This window comes from Prionailurus bengalensis, chromosome D3, assembly GCF_016509475.1.
Source record: "Prionailurus bengalensis isolate Pbe53 chromosome D3, Fcat_Pben_1.1_paternal_pri, whole genome shotgun sequence".
Lineage (NCBI taxonomy): Eukaryota > Metazoa > Chordata > Mammalia > Carnivora > Felidae > Prionailurus > Prionailurus bengalensis.
In genome coordinates, this window is record NC_057356.1 from 69,330,320 (window position 1) to 69,351,431 (window position 21,112).

The 21,112-nt window shown below is 46.5% G+C and overlaps 1 long non-coding RNA gene across 1 annotated transcript; it reads right to left on the minus strand.

The window, feature by feature from the left end:
* Positions 1–1,454: 1,454 nt before the first annotated feature.
* Positions 1,455–5,271, minus strand: LOC122470053. Its single transcript, XR_006293806.1, has 3 exons — positions 4,910–5,271; positions 2,677–3,017; positions 1,455–1,660 (listed from the first exon to the last, which is right to left on the minus strand). It is a non-coding gene; the product is annotated as an uncharacterized LOC122470053 (long non-coding RNA).
* Between the last annotated feature and the right edge of the window lie 15,841 nt (positions 5,272–21,112).

Genomic DNA, 21,112 nt, shown 5'->3' on the forward strand with positions numbered 1-21,112 from the left:
AAAGATAGAGGTCATTCAACCCGTTCCTCCAACTTCTCCATGTGATGGCGTGTTCCAACAAAAGCAAGTCTTCCACCAAATTCTGCCAGGAGCAAGCCTGCATCAAAGAAGTCTATGTAACCTGTTCTTGTAAAGTCCAGGATGGTGGAATCGGCCGACGTTCCATGAGTCCGGCAACAGAGCCCTCCGTGAAGTGGGGAAACCCAGGACCAGGTGGAACTCAACACCCAGGCTGTATTCCAGAGGGGCCAAGCCTGGTCTTGCAAGGGTGGCGGATGCCCTAACGTCTTTCTAGCTAACCACACTGAGCAACGCTCAATTACCCAAGGAAGAGTTAAAACTTATTTCTAACATCTCATGCGTTAACGATTGAGCCTCTTCATTTGCCAAAGGTATCTGAATCTTGCTTACACCTGGAAACAACCAAAACACCCACCAGCACGGGACTGTTTTCATAAAGTTTGGCCCCATTGTGTAACGAACCCCTCTGCTGCTGAAATAAAAAAAAATAAGGACGCTGTCTGGGAATTGGTGAAGCGAAACTTCCAGGACGGAGGATTCAGTGCAAGCAGCAAGGTGCAGATGTATGAGGCATTAGTAGCCCACGTTTTGTGTACATGGAGGTAGAGCAGAAAAAGAGTTAATGAAACACCAGACACGAATGAGTTACCTCTAGAGGTAGGGGTGGGAAATGGGATTGGAAATGCAGCCAATAGGATAGGAGTGGAAGATAAACTTCTTACTATAATGTGTTTTGATTTTTTTGGGGGGGGGCGTGGGTGGGGAGAGTGGTGCCAGCAGGAAAGAGGGGCAGAGGGAGAGAGAGAGAGAGAGAGACTCTTTTTTTTTTTTTTAATATTTACTTATTTATTTTGACAGAGAGTATGTGTATATCCATGGGAGGGGCAGAAAGAGAGGAGAGAGAGAATCCTACGCAGGCTCCTCTGTGTCAGTGCAGAGCCTGGCATTGGGGTTTGAACCCATGAACTGTGAGATCAGGACCTGAGCTGAAATTAAGAGTCAGACACTTAACCGGCTGAGCTACCCGGGTGCCCCTGGAAAGAATCTTAAGCAGGCTCTATGCTCCTCAAAGAGCCCGTCTTGGGACTTAATCCCATGACCTTGATCATGACCTGAGCTGATATCAAGAGTCAGACATTCAATCAACTGAGCCACCCAGGTGCCCCTACCATTTTGATTTTTAACCATGTGAATCTATTACCTATTCTAAGCAAATACATATATAACTTAATTTTCACATACATACACCATACTGTTTATAGCAAAGGTTTTTTTTGTTTTATTTTTAAAGTTTATTCATTTTCGAGAGACAGAGAGACAGAGCATGAGTGGGGGGGTGGGCCAGAGAGAGAGGGAGACACAGAACCCGAAGCAGGCTCCAGGCTCTGAGCTGTCAGCGCAGAGCCCGACGCGGGGCCCGAACCCATGAACTGTGAGATCGTGACTTCAGCTGAAATTAAGAGTCAGACACTTAACCAACTGGGCCACCCAGGCTCCCCTACACCAAAGTATTTTAAAGTCAATTCCAACACAGGCAGTGTGACAGCGGCTCTCAATCCTGATGTGATTTGAAGGCAGGGCTTCTCAAACCAGGGGGCCAGGTGCTCAAAACCATAGGACAAACATCTTGCTGGAAGATCTAGAAGGAAAACAGACTTAGAATATTCTGGAGTAGAATGTAGCTTTGCTGAGAGCCCTCCTGACTTGCTGCATCCATTCAGCCATTAACCTTCAGTCCTGTGGGGTGGCATAAGCAACACTCAGGGGATCTCTGTGCCCAATATGCTGTCAGGGTCCATCTTTGTGAGTTTCACCTGCCTGGGGTTTTTGGATTTTCTAAAGCAAATTTCATTTGGTCTCTACAACACCTCGAGCAAGTAGTAAACATTATCCCTGCTTGACACAAGGAGAAACCAGGGCTCAAAAGCCACGCACGTGATTAGATTAAAGTTATTTGATGACAGTGATGTGCATGTCACTGTCACATGAGCAAAGGCTATGGTCTGTTAGGAATTTACCTATTTCTACATTTAGTTAGGACAAGAGCTATCATTGTCCTTGTTTTTTGTTTTTATTTTTATTTATTTATTTATTTAAAACAAATTTTTTAACGTTTGTTTATTTTTGAGACAGGGAGAGACAGAGCATGAACGGGGGAGGGACAGAGAGAGAGGGAGACACAGAATCGGAAACAGGCTCCAGGCTCTGAGCTGTCAGCACAGAGCCTAACGCGGGGCTCGAACTCACGGACCGCGAGATCATGACCTGAGCTGAAGTCGGACGCTTAACCCACTGAGCCACCCAGGCGCCTCTGTTTTTTGTTTTTATTTACATAGTGATATTTCCTGACAGTTTCTCAAGGAGTGTCTATACACACCCCAGAAGGTCCAGGGACAATGAAAGGAAGAAAAAGAAATTGAAAGCCAAGAGGGATCGGCCCCTGCAGCTGGAGGAGGGGCCACAAAAGTGGCTCTAAGCTTTCTCAGGGCCATTGCTGAAAGGGAACGGCCAGCAACCTGTCCCATGCTAGGCACCTTGAGGAAGGCTGGTCGAACAGCAGTCTGGGCAGAGCTGTGACAGCCCACAGAGCTGACATCTCTGTTTACAAGCAGAGACTGAAAACAAAAGTCTGGAAGTCAAGAGGCTCTTCCTTACCATGGGTAATTCCAGAATGAGAAACTCCAGACCCTCTTCCTGGGAAGGGGGTGAGGCGTGGGCTGATCCCGTGATCGCTGCTCCTTATCAGTGTTTCTGCTTCTGACTCTCCTACCGCCAACACTCTCAGCCCAGAGCGGCTGTCACCTTGCAAAGGGCAGGGGCACCAGGGAACATCTCCCTGTGCCATTTGCACTCTGATCGCAATGGCTTCTATTTGCACCACCCTGATGCTCTCGTAGGGACCAGGACGTGGCATTTTCTCATTTGATTCTTGCATCAACGGGGAGGAAGTTAAGCCAGCTGAACATGATGACCTTCACTGCAGGGAAGGACAAGACCTAGAACAGGAGATGGAACCAGGCCTCGAACCCAAGTTAGGACATGCCCATCAGGAGCTCTTCCAGCCACCAGTGTCAGAGTGAGGAGTCTCGGGGTCTGGGGCTGCCCACGCTCCTGGCCAGCAGACCCCAGTTCTATCTGCCTCTGTGTCTCCAGTGCCAGTCTGTCAGAGTGGCTTCCCGGGCATCTGACCCGGGCGGTCACACAGTCACGTGCTCAGAAAGGCCCACATTTGGTTTAATGCTCTGCTGTCGCCACTTAGAAATCCTTCATAATTTTCCCTTTTTTTATTTTAATTTTTTAAAGGTTTATTCATTTTTCAGAGACAGAGACAGAGCGTGAGAGGGGTAGGGGCAGAGAGAGAGGGAGACACAGAATCTGAAACAGCCTCCAGGCTCTGAGCTGTCAGCACAGAGTGCAACGGCGAGGGGCTTGAACTCACGGACCGTGAGATCATGACCTGAGCCGAAGTCGGACGCTTAACAGACTGAGCCACCCAGGCACCCCATAAGTTTGCCTTTAAAAACAAAAAAAAAGGAAATCTATTGGGGCGCCTGCGTGGCTCAGTCGGTTAAGCGTCCGACTTCGGCTCAGGTCATGATCTCACGGTTGGGTTTGAGCCCTGCGTCCGGCTCTGCACTGTCAGTTCAAAGCCTGGAACTTGCTTCGGATTCTGTGTCTCCCTCTCTCTCTGCCCCTCCCCAACTCATGCTCTGTCTCTCTCTGTCTCTCAAAAAATGAATAAACATTAAAAAAAATTAAAAAAAAAGAAATGTATTGTGATAAAACACACAGAACATAAAATTTACCATTTTTAAGTGGATATTTAGTAGCATTAAGTACATTCACAATGTTGTATAGCGATCATCGTTATCCATTTCCAGAATATTTTCGTGACCCCAACCAGAAATTCTGTACCCAGTAACTCCCCATCCTCCGCTGCCCCCAGCCCCTAGGGACCCCTACCCCACCTCTGTCTCTACGAACTTAACTATACTGGAAACCTCACATAAGTGGAATCATGCAATGTATTTCCTTTTGTGTCTGGCTTGTTTCTCTCTAAATGAGGTTCATCTCTGTTCTAGCATGTGTCAGAATGGCCTTCCTTTCTAAGCCTCTTCCATTGCATGACTTCACCACATTTCCTTTATCCATTCGTCTGTCAGCAGACATTTGGGTTGTTACTATGCTTCTGGCTATTGTGCACACTATTGCTATGAACATTTGTGTATATGTTGCAATTCGTTTTTAATTATTTTGAAACCGGGGAACACAATAATAAATGGCATTTAGTAGGAAAAACCCTTCAAAGCCCAAAGCCAATGGGAAGAAAATAGCAAAAAGGTGGTTAATAGTATAAGGAAACTTGCTCAAGGGCAAGGTTGTTTCCCCGTTGACTTCCTTCCCCGTCCATTTGCATCAACTCCTTCGTCCTTGACCAGCTGTCAAACACCTCTGTTGATTTAAAAAATAACTTTGGTTGGGGGGAAAGGTACATTAAACATATCTACTGACCCTAAATGTGTCCCAATTTCAGAAATGCTTAATATGGATAATTATGCAAGCTGGGTGATGTGTATGTGGAGATTCATTGTACTGTTCTTTTTTTTTTTTTTTAATGTTTTATTTATTTTTGACAGAGAGAGAGAGACAGAGCATGAGCGGGGGAGGGTCAGAGAGTGAGGGAGATACAGAATCCGAAGCAGGCTCCAGGCTCTGAGCCATCAGCACAGAGCCCGACGCGGGGCTTGAACTCACGGACCGCGAGATCGTGACCTGAGCCAAAGTCAGACGCTCAACCAACTGAGCCACTCAGGCGCCCCTGTTCTTTTTTTTTTTTTTAACATCTGAAAGTTTAGTAAGAATATACAAAATAATTTGAAAAACTTACGAAGTGTATCTTGAAGTGGAGGAAAGAGGGTCCATCCTATTTCCTGACTTAACCCACATTTCCCGGCTGAGTCTCCATCCCAGGGTTTGGAAGTGTGAGACTTGGTTCATGTTCAGGGTCCCGAGAGGTCAAGGAGTCCCCAGGAGGCCGCCGGGGGCCTGAAGGTTTATAAGCTAGTTGCCATGGAGTTGTTCCCTTCCTCTCCACTGCTGGCCCCATACACTGAACTGCAATGAATTCCAGTAAAATTAACCTTCTGGATGGAAAAGCAAGAAGAAGAGGGGGAGCCCCCAGATTTGCTCCTGGGAAGCACTGCCGTCTCCTGCCACCCCAGGAGGGCCAACAAGGGCCGAGCTGCCTGGGAGAAGGGCCCCCTCCACCCCGGACTGTAAACGGATGCTTCCTTCAATCCCCAACCCCCGCCCCAGTGTCCCCTCCCCACACCCCTTATATCAGGAATGGTAACAAAAGAAGGAACATTAAACCAGATAGTAATACCCTGCCAGCTTTCATGTGGTCCCGGAACATCTGCTTGAGAAACTACACACTGTGGGGTGAGTCACTGGGGTCTGGCCTCGCATTGGCTGCGAGAATCTCCTGATGCTGGAGGAAAACTGGTCTTTCTCCCATTGGAAGGGAACAGACCCAGGGCCGTCAGCAATTGCATGGCTCGGATGATGCCGCAGCACATTGCTACCCCCGTGGCCTCTCCGCTTCTCCCTGGCCCCTGGCAGTGTGGAGGGCCTCCTAAAACTTCTAAGCTTGAAAGAGGTTGGGAAAATGAGAAAGGCAGTCATAGGATAGCCCGGGCGTGTCTGCTCCTTGGAGAACTGGTCACAAAGCCTGCACCTGGTTTAAATGAGCCGGCAATCCTGGGGTGTCAGTCCTGATTGTGATTGAAAAAGTGTGACCAGCTTCTTAATCCCACAATAAAATCTCACTTTCCAAGGTAGCAAGCAGTCCATTCCTGGTTTGGATCTTAAAACTTGGGCCTGGCAGGCAGGTCCCAAAGCAGCTCAGTGAGGGTGGGGCTCAAGGCTGGATCGTGGCCCGCCGTGGAAAGGCCTTGTAGGGCCCTGAGTCGCATGGCCTTGGGCAGGACACTTCCTCTCTTGGTCCTCAGTGTCCCCATCCGTAAAGTGCCTAACTGACCTTAAGAACTCGTCCAGCCGAGAACTTCAATGAGACAAAGCAAAGACGTCACTGGTACTTTCTCTTCAACTTCTGTTGTAAAATTGCTCATTTCTATCAGGAAAAAAGGCGGGTCAGTGGACAAAATGGCCCACAGTCATGAGATGAATCTGTCCGTCTGTGCAAGGCAGGAACCCCAGGCAGAAAGGTCCGGAGCTGCCCTCTCAGCCTCGATGAGCAGTCTTCCGGGTGCTAACCTGTCATTCTGGCAAAACAGAGTGGGCAGGAGTTTAGGGGTTCTGAGCTCAGTCCTGGCTATTACGGCACTCTGTCCCCAAGTCTGTCTGAGCCTGTGTCCTCACATGTGAAATGCCTGGGGGTAGGGGTGGGGGTGGGGGGACAGAGGGGAGCATTCCTATTCTAATTCTTTCTGAGGGTATTGCAAGAATCAAATATGCCAGCGCTTTAAAAAGGATAAAGTTCCACTCCTACTTAAAGGATTATTATTTACTTAATTCCTTGAAAGAAAATCACAGTGAGAACTTTCACTATCCCCGGAGGACTAGGTTTTCTGGGGATAATTTCAACATCAACCAGTGGGACTTTTATGCCTGGCCTAGCTAGTCAGTACATCCTGGTCCAGGAGACGTTTTCAGCTGGATCTCACTGTTGTGTAAATGAGCCAAATACGGCCTTAGCGTATTGGCCCCAAATGTTTCCAGTTGGTTGTTTGTTCACAGCAGACTAAGACTGTTAGCCCAAAGCCTGCCAGTGCCAAACTTAAATTTTTATACATCCAATTGCTTAAAATATAACCCAAATACATCTATTTTTAGCTATTTAGGGCCTACTTACTTTGCATACCCCACGAAACTGCACTCAACATCAGGTCACCACAGGTTAGACAAACCCTATGAAAGACCACCACATCGCTGCTGCCTTCTGGAACTCCCTCACCCAGAGCCATCCCCCACCTTACTGCTGAGTAAGGTCATCTGGATATGTAAGCACCCTCTCTGCCCCTGGGAGTTTTCATGGTCTGGTCCCCTTCTGGGTGGTCGCTTCTTGCCTCCGTCTCTGGAAGGTCTCTTGCTGGGATGACCTCTCCTCCTCATTCAGCATTGTCCCAGAGCCATCTAGTAAGGCTTGTTGTGTGTCACTGTCCCTTGTGGTCCTGTGTCTTCCTTGATCAACCCTGAAATCCTCCAACTTACCAGTTACTCAGCCTGCTCCTGAGTCAGAAAACCTCAGACATTTTTCCAATGGCTCAGCTTCAATGTTTGTGCAAACATCAGCAAACCTCCTTAGTCTGGAAATTCTCTACTTGGAGCCATGCTTCCTTGGGCCTCAAGGCCCCCAGGACTGGCAGCAGCTTCCGGGAAACCCCAGGGGCAAACCCCCCAACCCAACTCAACCCAAACGTCCAGGCTTCAGGCTTGTCACGGCACCTGGGATCACATTCGTGTGCCTAGAGGTGGGGATGGCTGTGCCCGGGGTACGGACTAGGGCAGACAGGTCTCCAGGGTGCTGTCACCGTAAGGTCGGAACTTGGGAGGTAATTTACCCAAGAGAGATGATTGAAGAGGGAGAGCTGGAGCTGGAGGGGCCCACAGACATTAATGTAAATTTCATTTTACAGAATTAATGTAAAATTTCATTTCACAGAAAAGGAAATTGACAGAGAAAGAGAGAGAGAGAGACAGAGTGTGAGTGGGGGAGGGGCAGAGAGAGAGGGAGACACAGAATCCGAAGCCGGCTCCAGGCTCTGAGCCATTAGCACAGATCCTGACGCAGGGCGCGAAGCCATGAGCTGTGAGATCATGACCTGAGCTGAAGTTGGACACCCAACCGACTGAGCCACCCAGGCACCCCTGAAGTTATCTTTATCTTACAGCTATAAAATCTAAGCATCTTATTCCCCAGCCACAGTGACTGGTTCAGGGCGAGAAGTGTGCCGTCAGAGTTGATGATAATCAACACCACTTTTGCTGGAAGAGTTGAGAGTGTGTGTTCCTTCCAACTGTACACAGACCTGGACGGCGGGAGTCTCGGCCTGCCATCCATCCCTTCCCTCACATAGAGACTGTGAATGAATTCAGCCAGAGAACAAGAGATAGAGACTGAATCCCGGTACTACTGTTTGAGCTCCTGGATCCAGTTTTACCTGAAGTTCTCCTGGAATAGCCCTTTTGCACGTAACAACTTTGAGTCAGCTTTTCCATCCTTTTAAGCATGCACTAGGGTGCCAAACTGGCCATCTCTATGCTGGTATTTTCTACCATCGTTCTTTGGCTGTGGTTCTTTTGATCATAGTACTCATGCTGCTTTGTACTCCCACCAGTGCCCTCCTGTGATGCTCTCAAAGTTCAGCTTAGTTTGACAAACATTTCCTGGACTTTTACTGTATGCCAGGCCGTGTGTTATGCTTTGGGAGAGACACAGCGATTAGGACACGGTTCCTGCTTTCCAGAAATGTATAGGCTCAGAACTTGTTATTAAGGGAACCACAACACACAGTAAGATGTGGACTCAGGCAAGTCCATGCAAGGCTTGGAAACAGTACCTAGAGAGTAGGAATTCTGTGTGGGAAGCAGAGGGGGCCTTCTACTCTGAATGAGGCAAGGTCCTCGTGGTGCGGCTGTGAGGGACTGTGGGTCATTAGCACTCCTCCTAATGGGTCAGTTGTTTCCAACTCATGATGCCTCCTGCAGAAAAGTTTGGATCAAGTGCCTCAGTGCTTTGCTAAGAGCCAGTTGGCCTTATGAACCATTATGGGTTTTTCGGGTTGGTGAATACTTTAAAATGTATATTTGGGGAGCTTTGATATTTATGTGAGTATACTTGAGGATTCATCCATGGAAAATAAGAAAGCATTGCATTTATCTGGGGGAGGGGGTCTCAGGAACTGAGACAGGACCAAGCATGGTAGACTTTACTCGATCCTTCCTAAGACCCTGGTGAGCTGCTTCACCTTCCCTCCTGTCATCCCTGCTCCCCTATCCTGGCCACACATGGAACTTGAATGGTACTTAACTGCTTCCTGTTTCCAGAATACACTGACCCCCTTACCTTCACATCTCCCTCTTCCAGAAATGCCTCCTTCTTGTTAACCAACATGGTGACTTCTCATCCTTTACTCCCCACCTAGAATCATCCCACCCCTTCCTGGGACACCTATGTATTCCTTCCCTTCTGTTCCCACAATCCATTATACACACCCTGTGTGTGGGGGGGGGGGGGTAGGTAAAGAGGAGGTGAGACCTAAAGTCAGGAAAGTGTGAAATTGAGAACATAGGAGGTTTTGCAGGGCCAAGGCCAGGGACGCTCAGTTAGATAGAATTGTTCTTTTTCTCTGTTGCCATTGAGGCAGTGGTCAACTCTGTCATCCATTGAGGGCCCTATTTACAATGACATTATCTGTGCTCTGAGATGATGTCAAAACCCTTCTGGAAGGACTTAGCCCAGTTGGATAACCCCTGCCTAACTGCTGAAACCACCTATAAGCCACCCGCTACCCCAACATCACGGTCATCATTAGATTGTGTTGTTACTGGCACCAGGGATGTCTCCCGTCTGGATTGTAAATTCCTTGGGAGCAGGACTATGTATTTTCATCTTTCTGTCCTAGATGCAGGGCACACAGCTTAGCTTATAGGCAGCATTCAATAAAAGCATCCTGAATGAGTCAGTGAGTGCAAAAATGCAGGAATGAATGAATGAATAAATCCTTCCCACGGATGGGGAGTGGCGATAGAAAGGAGAACACAAGGTTTCAATCAGCATAACAATGGGCTTTAGAAGCCTTGCCTTTTCCATCTGAAAAAATGAGGATAGTGGACACCCGCGTCCATGCTCAAAAATGTCAGTCCTAAGAGCACTGAACTTTCTTACAATGTCAAGTTTCCCCAAGTGAAATCTGCTGCCTCTTGAAATGGTCCTTTGTCTGAGGATTCCCATCAGAGTCCTGCACCGGCAGGAGAATCAGGCGCCCCCTGCCCAAGACCCTTCTTAATGCAAACACTCCTTGTATTAAGGATCCCACGCTAATTAGGGCAGAGCTGGACACTGCATCCATTTCTCATTCTAGAAGAGCACATTGCCCCATTACAATGATGATACTTGGAGAGCTGCAGACATTTAAAACATGCTACGTATGACTCCATAGAAACTGGTGCCATTGCCAACCAACAGACGAGACCATAACTGGAGGGGATAAAGGGAAGTCGATGGAGCTCATTGAAAATGTAAAACCAAGAAAGAGACTCCTGAGACTTCTTGGAACCCATTTTGGGTGAGAAGAAGTGAGAGAACGTGGGAAATGGAAATGAAAGATAGGAGGAGTTTGAAAAGAGGTTATTATGAGAGACCGGCCAGTTGGACTCTGGGTCAATTTCCTGCTCGGTTTCCTGCCAGCAACAATGGCACAAAGTGACTCTTGGCTGAGGAGGCTTGTTTGGCTGAACGCAAGAGGAAGGGAGGCTGGGCTTAGGGGGTCTGGGGTCCTTGTGTTTCAAAGAGGGAAGGAAGCTATGCCTCGGGCGATGTGAATTCGTAATTCCGTTGCACCCTGTTGAAGAACTGGTGGAAGAGGAAGTCTGGCTGCCCTGGAAACATTCTAGAATATGTCAGTGGACAGCTGATGCAGGATAAGTTTCAGCGTCCCAAGAGTCCTGCTCTTCACCTTATGGTTGGGACCAGGAGCTATTCTCAAGAATGGGGAGAACCAGGGGTGCCTGGGTGGCTCAGTCGGTTGAGCATCCGACCTCGGCTCAGGTCATGATCTCACGGTCTGTGGGTTCGAGCCCCGTGTCGGGCTCTGTGCTGACAGCTCAGAGCCTGGAGCCTGCTTGGGATTCTGTGTCTCCCTCTCTCTCTGCCCCTCCCCTGCTTGTGCTCTCTCTCTCTCTTTCTTTAAAAATAAATAAAAACATTTTAAAAAATTTTTAAAAAAAGAATGGGGAGAACCAGAGAAAACTTGAGTGTCACATAGATGTTCATGCTCAAAATTGAGGAGTTTAGCTTACCTGTTTTGTTTTTTTTTTTTTTTTTCGTCAAGAGATTTTGGCTACAGCAGTGTTTTTGAAGGGGTATTTCTGTGGCTAGATGCTAGAACTTCAAGTGGAGAGGGTAAGCACATTTCTTTAAGGCTGCATGTGGCAGATTCCATTAGTTGGCTACCCACAAGGCTCTCCCAACTCCCTTCTGCCTGGTTATTTCTCACTATCAATGCTACATGTGTTAAATATTCACTTCCGTGGTCTTTCTTCCAGATAAGGGTGAGCATATGACCTTGTTCTAACCCATGAGATATAAAAAGAAGCCTAGGAGGTAGACGCTGTGGGGTTCTGAGAAATCTTATGCCTTTATGGTAAACAAAACAGAGAGCTCCTCCTCTATCTGCTGTAAATACAGATGGGATGGCTGGAACTGCAGCAGCCATCATGTAATTGTGAGGGAAGACCAAGGAACTTTCAGCGACATCTGCTCTGGTGTGACCAGTCCACTGAACCAAGGCCACAACCACCTCTCTCCAGGCTTCTTATGAAAAAAGAAGAAGAAGAAGAAGAAGAAGAAGCAGCTCTGTATTTGAGTTTTCTGCTTTTTGCAGTTGAATGCAATCATACCTGATACCCAGGACTTCTTAGTAGATTTCATATGCTTGTGTGTATTCTAAATCTCCAAGAGGAGAACAGAATAGGCAGCAATTGCAAACTTGTTTAACTGAAGTACAATTTTTTTTTTTAACTAACTTTTGTGGGACTAGTGTTTCGGGTGTACTCTTTGAGAAACTCTGGGCTAGGGGATCACAGGCGTGGTATGACAGACAGACAGACCCTAGGGCATCTGCCACGTTCATGCCTTGTTTAATCACTTCCCTTTTGGGGTAGGCATGACGTGCAACTTGCAACTTGCTTCTAACCAGTAGTATATGCAAAAATGATGCGCTGTCACCTCCATGATGATGTTATCATTACATAGATTGGTAAGTATAATTTCTTCCCTCTCACCTAGCTGTTCTTCTGGAAATTTCATAGGAAGGCATATATTTTGAATGTCAAATGAGGACAGAGAAGGATGATAGATAACCAAAACAGCAAGAAACCACACCGAAGGGCCAAACCGTCTCTAAGAACCACGTCTCCCCGTGAGGAAAGCCAGTTTCTGTCCAACTGGATGAAACGTGGAATGAACTGTCCATTTGAGGCAACTTGGCATTTCTAAGGACTCAAAGGTGATAACACTCATGAGAGAACAGCATGTGTTTGGAGCTGTTCCATTTTTTGAGGGTTTTATATGTAAAGAGCTTGTTAGGTTAGAACATCTTTATTGGAAGAAAAGTATCCTAGCAGAAAAATGGGCGGGGCACACGGGAAAGCCTTAACGCCATTAGCCCTAGACCCCATATACCCAAACCAGCCTACCAGCTGGAGCCTTATACTGGAAGCTGGCACTTGCCCAGTTGTTTGTTTTCTAGTGCTGGGTAACAACGAGCACAAATGCAGCATTTTAGATGACATGCACATGTCTCAGCTTCCGTGGGTCAGAAATCAATACAATTGGGGCACCAGGGTGGCTCAGTCAGTTAAGTGTCTGAGTCTTGATTTTGGCTCAGATCACGATCTCGTGGTTTGTGAGATCGGGCGCTGAGTTGGGCCCTGTGCTGACGGCACAGAAGCTGCTTAGGATTCTCTCTCTCTCAAAATACATAAACTTAAAAAATAAACAATAAAGAGAAATCAGCTCAGTTTAGCTGTTCTGCTGTAGGTCAGTCTCATACGGCAGCCGTAGCCAGGTGGACAGCTATGCTTCACCTGAGGCCTGGGCCCTCTTCCAAGTCCACGTGGTTGTTGGCAGAATCCAGCTCCTGGCGCTCGTGGGACTGGGGCCCTACGTTCCTACGGGCCGCCCATCGTTCTGGCCAAAGGACCCGCTCCGTAGGCGGCCCACGGTGCGGCACCTTCCTTCTTCAAGACCAGCAGAAGACACTATCTGCTCCTTGTAGTTCAGTCAAGAGCTGTTCACGGAGCACTGTCCACGTGGCAGTTAGTTCTGGAAGCTCCTCAGGTGGCTCCAGAGTTAGTCCTAGAGGAGCCGAGACATCCTGCTTCTGAGTATCTCCCCCTTGAATCCTGCAGACAGCGAGATCCCGTGTAAACCATTTCCATGTTACTATGGAACTTTTCTGGGCAACTGCCATCACCATCAGGGCGTTTCTCTGACATTGTGGGTATTTTAAGTCGCAAGATCATTTTACGTTTTTCCATCTATAGGAGTAGCTTCAGTTAATGACGTCCGATAGCAAAAGGTAGTAAACATTCCTCCAATGGAAATTCTCTAGACCCAAGTCCCAGTGGTCCTCACTGTAAGCCCCCATCTACACGCCGCACAGATAGGGCTGTGGCACAGGAGTTCGTTCCTACCGGCACTTGGCTCTACCCTACATCGTGGGCGCGCAGGCAGTCTTACAGGTTCCCATTTAGCATGTCTAGTATTGCTACCAGGGCAGGTGTGCAAGCCTTCTTGTATAGTTTTGTACAAAACTGCGTATTATAGTTTGATAATACCAGGTAGGGGAGAGGCACCTGGGTGTCTCAGTCAGTTCAGCAGCTGACTTCGGCTCAGGTCATGATCTCACATGGTTCCTGAGTCGAGCCCCCACGTCAGATCCTCTGTCCACCTCTCTCTCTGTTCTTCCCCTGCTTGCTTGCTTGCTCGCTCGCACAGGTGCGCGCTCTCTCTCTCTCTCTCTCAAAAATGAACATTAAAAAGCAATTATATTACTAGGTAGGGGAAACATTCCCCAGCCAGACACGGACATCCCCAAATGCAAAGAGAAAGAGATGTTACCACTTCCCATAAAGCCTGTTCGGACACAGCAGTTCTCATCCAGCCTTTTCCCTTCATTCCACCAATGTTTCCACCTGTACCCTCCATCAGAATTTCATCAACAGGTTTTGGTTTTTCAAAGCGGGGTGGGGGAAGTGTTCCCTGGACAGGCAGACATATCTGTTTCCATAAAACATTCAGGTAAAGGAGACATATTTCTTTACATCATACCTGCTTAACCATTCCACATTTCATGGCCCTAGCCACCCTTCCCTTCTTACATTTTCTCAGTGTGATTACAGCCTGAGTCAGGGCTTCGCCATTTGGTTTTGGTACCACGGTGCACAGGACTCCTGTATCAAGGAGTCCTGGAAACTTCTCCACCCCTGGCCATTGTACTCACTTTCGTGCGAAAGGGTTTAGGTCTCCAGTGAGGCATCGTTTGAATCAAGGGACCCTTACCCTTTTGTCAATCATTATTGGTTAATCAGCAAAACTGCTACCCCAAGAACTTGCTGGCCAGATTTCTCTTTGTAATCTCTGCCTTCTGGCTTTTCAAAATTCTCTTGAATAGGGTAAATAGAAAAGACTTGTTTGGGGCCCTTTAAGGTTTAGGGGGTGGGACCACCTGGGGGATTTTTTGGTCTATCCAACCTTTGGATATCCATTTTATTCATCCCATTTCATTCATTTTATTCAATATCCATTTATTCATCCCATTTTTTTTTTAATAACCTGAAGGGACAGGTCTCACGACTCTCCCCTTTCTGTTTCCTCTTTTTTTCATTCCTATCAAATTTTGCTTTATTCACCTTTTTTCCTTACAGCAGTTTAAGAATTTCCACTTAATGGGAAAGAGTCTCTTGACTGTCCCTTCAGCCTCTTCCTGTTCTCTTGTTAATTAACCTAACGTTTTTATTAGCATCTGGAAGGCCCCGGAGGAGAAATGAGACACCAGTAAGGCTTCCTGTATGGTTACTCGGTTTTGCAATAATAGGGTTATATAGCCGCCATGTAAAAGGGGCTTCTTTACCCACAGCATGACCGTGACATGGGGTCACGGGCATATTCAATGGGTGGCTATTCCGGTCACCATAAAACAGTCCCACATACCTTGCATACAAAGCATATCAGCTGCTTTGTCTGGGGTACTCCACTTGGCATTGGGACTTGGCACTTGATTTAGCATGTATAGGGGGAGACGGACGGACCCCCTCTAAGGTTAATGGACTTGACAGTGGCTGTTCTTTTGGCAGTAACGTCTTGTGTGTCTGGACCACGTATAGCCATCTGTGATTGTTCAGCAGTGATGTGTGGGTCCTGAGTCAATTCCAACATGCTCCTCTACTCTGCGGCATTTGGGGCCACGACACAGAACCCACATTCATTATTCTTATGGTCCATTGTAGTAAATGTTCTTTAGGAAGCTGGCACTGAGCCACAGAATGAAACAATTCCTTCACACCGCATGTCCTGGTTTCAATGGTTTCTTGGTTTTGCCCTTCCCACTACCTTCTGGGTGACCAGAGGTTGTCTCCCACAATTTTTACGTTGGTGGGGTAGGGGGGGTGGGCAGCTGTGAGGCTAGTGGCCAAAGCTCGGATCCACCAAAATTGAAGCCAGGTCTAGCATCCAAGTCTGAGCCAGCACACTTTTAATTTCACTTTAGCTGTCACAGAGCAACCGACTGTAGCCCAGCAGCTCCTCCATATCGCAGGTGACCACATGGCCACCCCCGGGTCAAGGGTGCTTTATCCCTCACTCTTTCTTTTCCCAAACCACCTGTTTCCGTGAACCAGGCTCACTCTAGTGATGTGGAAAATGTTGGGGTTCAGAGCCTACGGCCAAGAAAGAGTTCTTGAGACATCTTCGGTGCAAAAAGATGTCTTTTTTATATAATAAAAGATGCTTTTATTAAAGCGTGGGGACAGGACCGGTGGGCAGAAAGAGCTGCACTGGGGTTGTGACTGTGACTGATTGTATATTTCCAAGTTGGGAGGGGGGTTAGGGGCAGTGTAAGTCTCTGAGGTATTTTGGAAACAAGGTTTCCAGGACCTTGAGGGACTGGCTGCTGTTAGGAAAAGGTCATGTATTACTGTTTCGCAAAAGCTCAGTCATGAGACCCTTCAGATGTGTTTCAGGGGGCCATAAGGTCGGATTATGATTGCCAGCATATATCTTGGGGCGGGTAGAGATAAAGGAACTTTCCAAAGGAATTTTTATATGTTAAAGTAGACGTATAGGATCCTGGGGGATCGGGCTAAGATTGCCTTTGGTCTTAGCAAAGTGTGGACATCAAGGCAGCTGAGCTCCTAGAGGGAGGTCACCCTACCTGTCTCAAGGACTTGTCAATGGGCTGTAAGTTACAAGGAAATTTAATTTTTCATTTGCCTTTATTTCCCACATCACTAGCATCCCACTTCTCTGATGCCAGCTAAAGGTTCTGGTCACCGATTTCAGCCTGTCGGTATGGGTGTCGTGGCAGCAGGGGGAGGGGGTTCCCCACACCAACCTGCAATTCTTTGACATCCGATTGAAAGAGGATGTGAACAACCTCCATTTTGACCTCAGCCTGCACTTTCTAATTGCTGAAGTTCTTCCCAGCTTATCTCTTCACTCAGGTAAAAGACCCAGCGGACAAAGTGTCTGTGATGAGAACTGAAACTGCCCCCTCAAGCAACAAGGGCTGTCCTGACGCCAGCAAGACCCCCCCCCGTCCCCCCCCCCCCAACCGCAATTGACAGCAACTGACCTGACTGCACTGCCTCCCCTGCACGTACCCATCGACCTTTGTCCCACATTCTTTTATAAACCTGGAAGTATTTCAACACGTGGGAGCCGGTCTTTGAGATGCTAATTTGCTGTCTTCCTGATGTTGGTCTCACTGAGAGGAATTCCTTTCCTGTTTCACCTCCACTGGTTTCTCTGCCTTCGGATTTGGTCAGCGGGGCGTGGCCGAACTTGGTCTGTTTGGGACCCCAGAGCCAGGCGCTCTAGCACCCCTGCACCCCGATTGCAAGATAGATGTCCTACAATTTAACTCAATGTTAACACTCCCTACCTGGATATAATATCCAATGCCAAAGTTCAGGGTTCAGTCCTCCGAAACTGCCTCCTCCCCCTGTCCCCGCCCTTCAGATGCCAGTCAAAAAACCAGGCTGTTACTTGTGGTTCTGATGGACTGGCTATACGTCATGGTTCCAACGACCCCCTCCTAGGAGTCAATTAATTTGCCAGAGTGATTCCCAGAGCTCAAAGCAACATTTTACTTACTGGATGACCAATTCATATAAAAGGGTAGGACCCAGAACAGCCAGATGGAAGAGACACATAGGACAAGGTATGTGGAAAGAGGGTGCAGAGAGCTTCCATGCCCTCTCTGAGCCACTCCCAGAATTCCCATGGGCTCAACAACTCAGAAGCTCTCCGGACGCTTCATTACGTAGGCACGGTTGATTAAATCTTCAGCCATTGGTGACCCGATTCCACCTCCAGCCCCTCTCCTCTCACCAGGAATCAGGGTGGGACTGAAGGTTCCAACTCTCCAATCACAATTGTCCCCAACCTTTGGTGGCCCGGAGGTAAACGCCTCATTAACATAACAAAAGACACCTTGATCACTCACACAGCTTTAAAATTCTAAGTTTTTTAAAAACTGTGCTAGAAATTGGGAACAAGACCAAATATGTATTTCTTCTTTTTTTTTTTAAGTTTATTTATTTATTTTGAGAGAGAGAGTGAGAGCGTACAAACACACGTGTGTGGGGGACGGCAGAGGGAGAGGAGAGAGAGAGAATCCCAAGCAGACTCTGGTGCTGACAGCACAGAGCCTGACATGGGGCTCGATCTCACAAACCGTGAGATCACCAGACCTGAGCCAAAACCAAGAACCGGACGCTTAACTGACTGAGGCACCCCCAAATATATATGTCTTATTATAAATCACAATGTCACAGGCACCCAGTGGAAAAATTAGCAGAAGACAGGATCATGTAAATCATGGAAGAAGAGATACAATTGATTCACAACAGTAAAAAGATAATGATGGTTATCTCTTAACCATCTTTGGTTAACCAAAGAAAGGCAAGACTTTTTTCAACTTCCGTTTTAAAACTTAGTTTGTCCGTTTTAGATCGGCAACGATTAAACAGAATGATAAAACCAGGTGTGGTTAAGGTCTAGAAAAGTCCGGCAATTTCGGCAATTTCGCAATTTGTTGTTAGGATTGCAAATGCATATAATTGTCAATGCAAAACGGACAAACCTTTTAGAATCTCTAAAGGAAAGAAAGTTTTACTCGAGACCAAGTTAGGACAGCTGCGGGGAGTGGGGATGGGGGCTGGAACACGCTCTTCACAGGGAAGAAAGTGATCCGGAGAAGGAATGCTTTTTACAGACTTAAGTACTTCTTACATCTTGTAAGAGCTCAAAAGATTAGAGATTAGCACATAGGCAGGAATCCCAGAGTTTTTATGGTACAGGCAGGCAGGGAGTAGAAGCATTGATTCATGTGTCAAGGACAAGATGGTTTTCCTTTAGGTTATACACTCACAAAGCAGATGTACAATGCATACACGGTGAGCCATAAATCAGGCTTTAGGTCCAAACAAAATTTACACACAATCATGTTGACTTAGGAATCTAGGGGTGTCTGGGTGACTCAATCAGTTAAGCGTTGGACTCTTGGTTTCAGCTCCCATCATGATCTCATGGTTCGTGAGATCAAGTCCTGCATTGGGTTCGGTGCTGACAGGATGGAGCCTGCTTGGGATTCTCTCTCTCTCTCTCTCTCTCTCTCTCTTGGCCTTCCCCTGCTCGCTCTGTCTCTCTCTCTCAAAATAAATAAATAAACTTGAAAGAAAGAAAGAAAGAAAGAAAGAAAGGAATCTAAAATGGTTTCTCTTGAATAGCAGGCCTTTAGGAAGTTTTTCTCTAATCACAATCAGGAAGTCAATGATTTATTTATTTACTTCTTAAAAATTTTTTTTTAATGTTTTATTTATTTTTGAGAGAGCACAAGTAGGGGAGGGGCAGAGAGACAGGGATAGAGGATCTGAAGTGGACTCTGCGTTGACAGCAGACAGCCTGATGCAGGGCTTGAACTCATGAACCTCGAGATCATGACCTGAGCTGAAGTCAGACACCCAACGGAAGTGTACAATTGCATCTGAACAATTTAAAGACTGAGAGAAGGGTGTAGAAAGATGGTCACGGTAGCTCTCTCTGGACGGTGGGATTTGGGGTTATCTCATTCTCACTTATCAAGTCTGAGAGACCGGGCTATCCTCAACCCATCCTCACACGGCTCTATGACAATGGCCCCTGGTCCTCTGTTTCCCTTCTGGTACCTGGTTGACCTCCTGTACCAGGGCACAGGCCACAGTAGGAAAACAGGCTATTCAGAGGGGTACAAAGGAAACTTTGGCCTATGGAGAGGGGAAAAAGAAAAGTCATTCATGTTAATACTAAAGAAAAACCACCTTAGAAACAACGAGAAATTCTCTGGACCGGGCTGCCCTACGAAGACCAAAGATGGTCACATGTGGATTTTCAATATTTTTTTCCTTTCTTTCTGGAGCATTTATCTATACCTCTTACTCCCTTACATTGTGCTTTCAATCTTTCTCTCTTTTTTTTCTCTTAGAATGAAAGTTTTACATGTGCAACTCAGCCAGACCTCAGGAAGCGCTCTACCAAATGGTGTTTCCCAGCTTGGCCACCGTAAACGACCCAGACCAATGTGGGGAAGAAGTTTGGTGCCCTTGCACATCTGGGGACAGGGAGACTTTCTTCAGCTTTTCATTCTGTTTTCTTGGAAACAGTTGGGCTTATTTAAACTGTGTCTGGAAGGGAAGTGTTACAAAGAATAAAAATGAGGTTTACTTCAGAAACCCAGTTTTAGGTTTTGTTTTCCCCGGGGCCCAATATTCACTAGAAGGGGAAGACTAAATAGGAAAAAAACAAACAAAAAATCATGTGAGTCTTGGGTTTTCTCTCCAGAGAGAGACAACTGACATTCTCCAGCCCTTCCTTCTGCCCAGGGGCTGGAAACGCCTAAGGATGTGAAAGTGGTGGTGAACTCGACTCTGGCGAACTAGGCCTTCTAGCAGGCCGACCTTAGCACAGAGCCAGAGGCATCATCAAATGCTCTGGTTTTTGAAAAAAGGCAGAGATTGGACTTTCGTGTCAAATCTCCCACCATGTAAATATAGGTAACTGATTGGAATATTTAAAAGCTATTATATGAACCAAATGAAACAGAGCAGGGGAAACCCTAGAGATTATTGAATCTATCATTTTGGAGTTAGAAATCGGAGGTTAGAGGAAGAAATGACTTGCCAGGATGATACCAAGAGTCTAGACCTACTGATTCATGGTGTGAGTTTATTTACTGGCACTCTCCTGATGGGTCCTTCAAATAAGCCAAACCTATTCAGCCGGGTTAGTTCTTCTTCTCCCCCACCCTCAACTCCTTTTCTTCTTCCCTCCTCTCCTCCCTCCTTTCTCTCAATTATTCATCCATCCATATGGATCACCTTGTCGTTATTTTCTGGACAATTTTAAATTTGAATCCCTTTGATGCAGGAGGCATTCAGGAGGCAGTTTTGGATTCTAAGTACTTAAGATTTTGAAGGCATGCTTTTTTCATGTATTTTTAATTTTATTGCCCTATGCTGAGGAAATGTGCCTTGTAAATCTCCACTTTTAATACTGGGTGGAAATGCTCTTTGGAGCCAAATATGTGGTCAGTTTTTACAAAGATTCCCAGGGCAGAATAAAGTAATGTTTAATTTTCATCAGTAAGACACTGAGTTCTACGGATGTACCAAATCAAGCTTGTTGGTTATAATATTCAGACCTTCCGTGTCTGAATATTTCTGTTTTACTTGATCTGTCAGATTCAGAAGAAGATATATTAAAGTATTTCGGTATAGAAAGTGAGTATGTGTGTGCATGCTTTAAATGAAGTCTTTCTTGTATTTTTAGTAGTTTTTGTTTTATGTATCTTGTGATTATACTGTTGGGAATATCAAAATATATAGGTATATTTTTGTCAGACTGTGCCTTTTACCATACTATAGTGTCTCTCATAATTTTGGTGCATGTTTTTGCCTTTACATTCCATTTTCTCTGATGTTAGCATCTCTATCTACCTGCTTTCTTTTTGAGTGTTTGTCCATCCCTTTATTTTCCTTAAGTATGTCACTATTTTAATAGAAACTACTCATCTTATTATAAAAACAT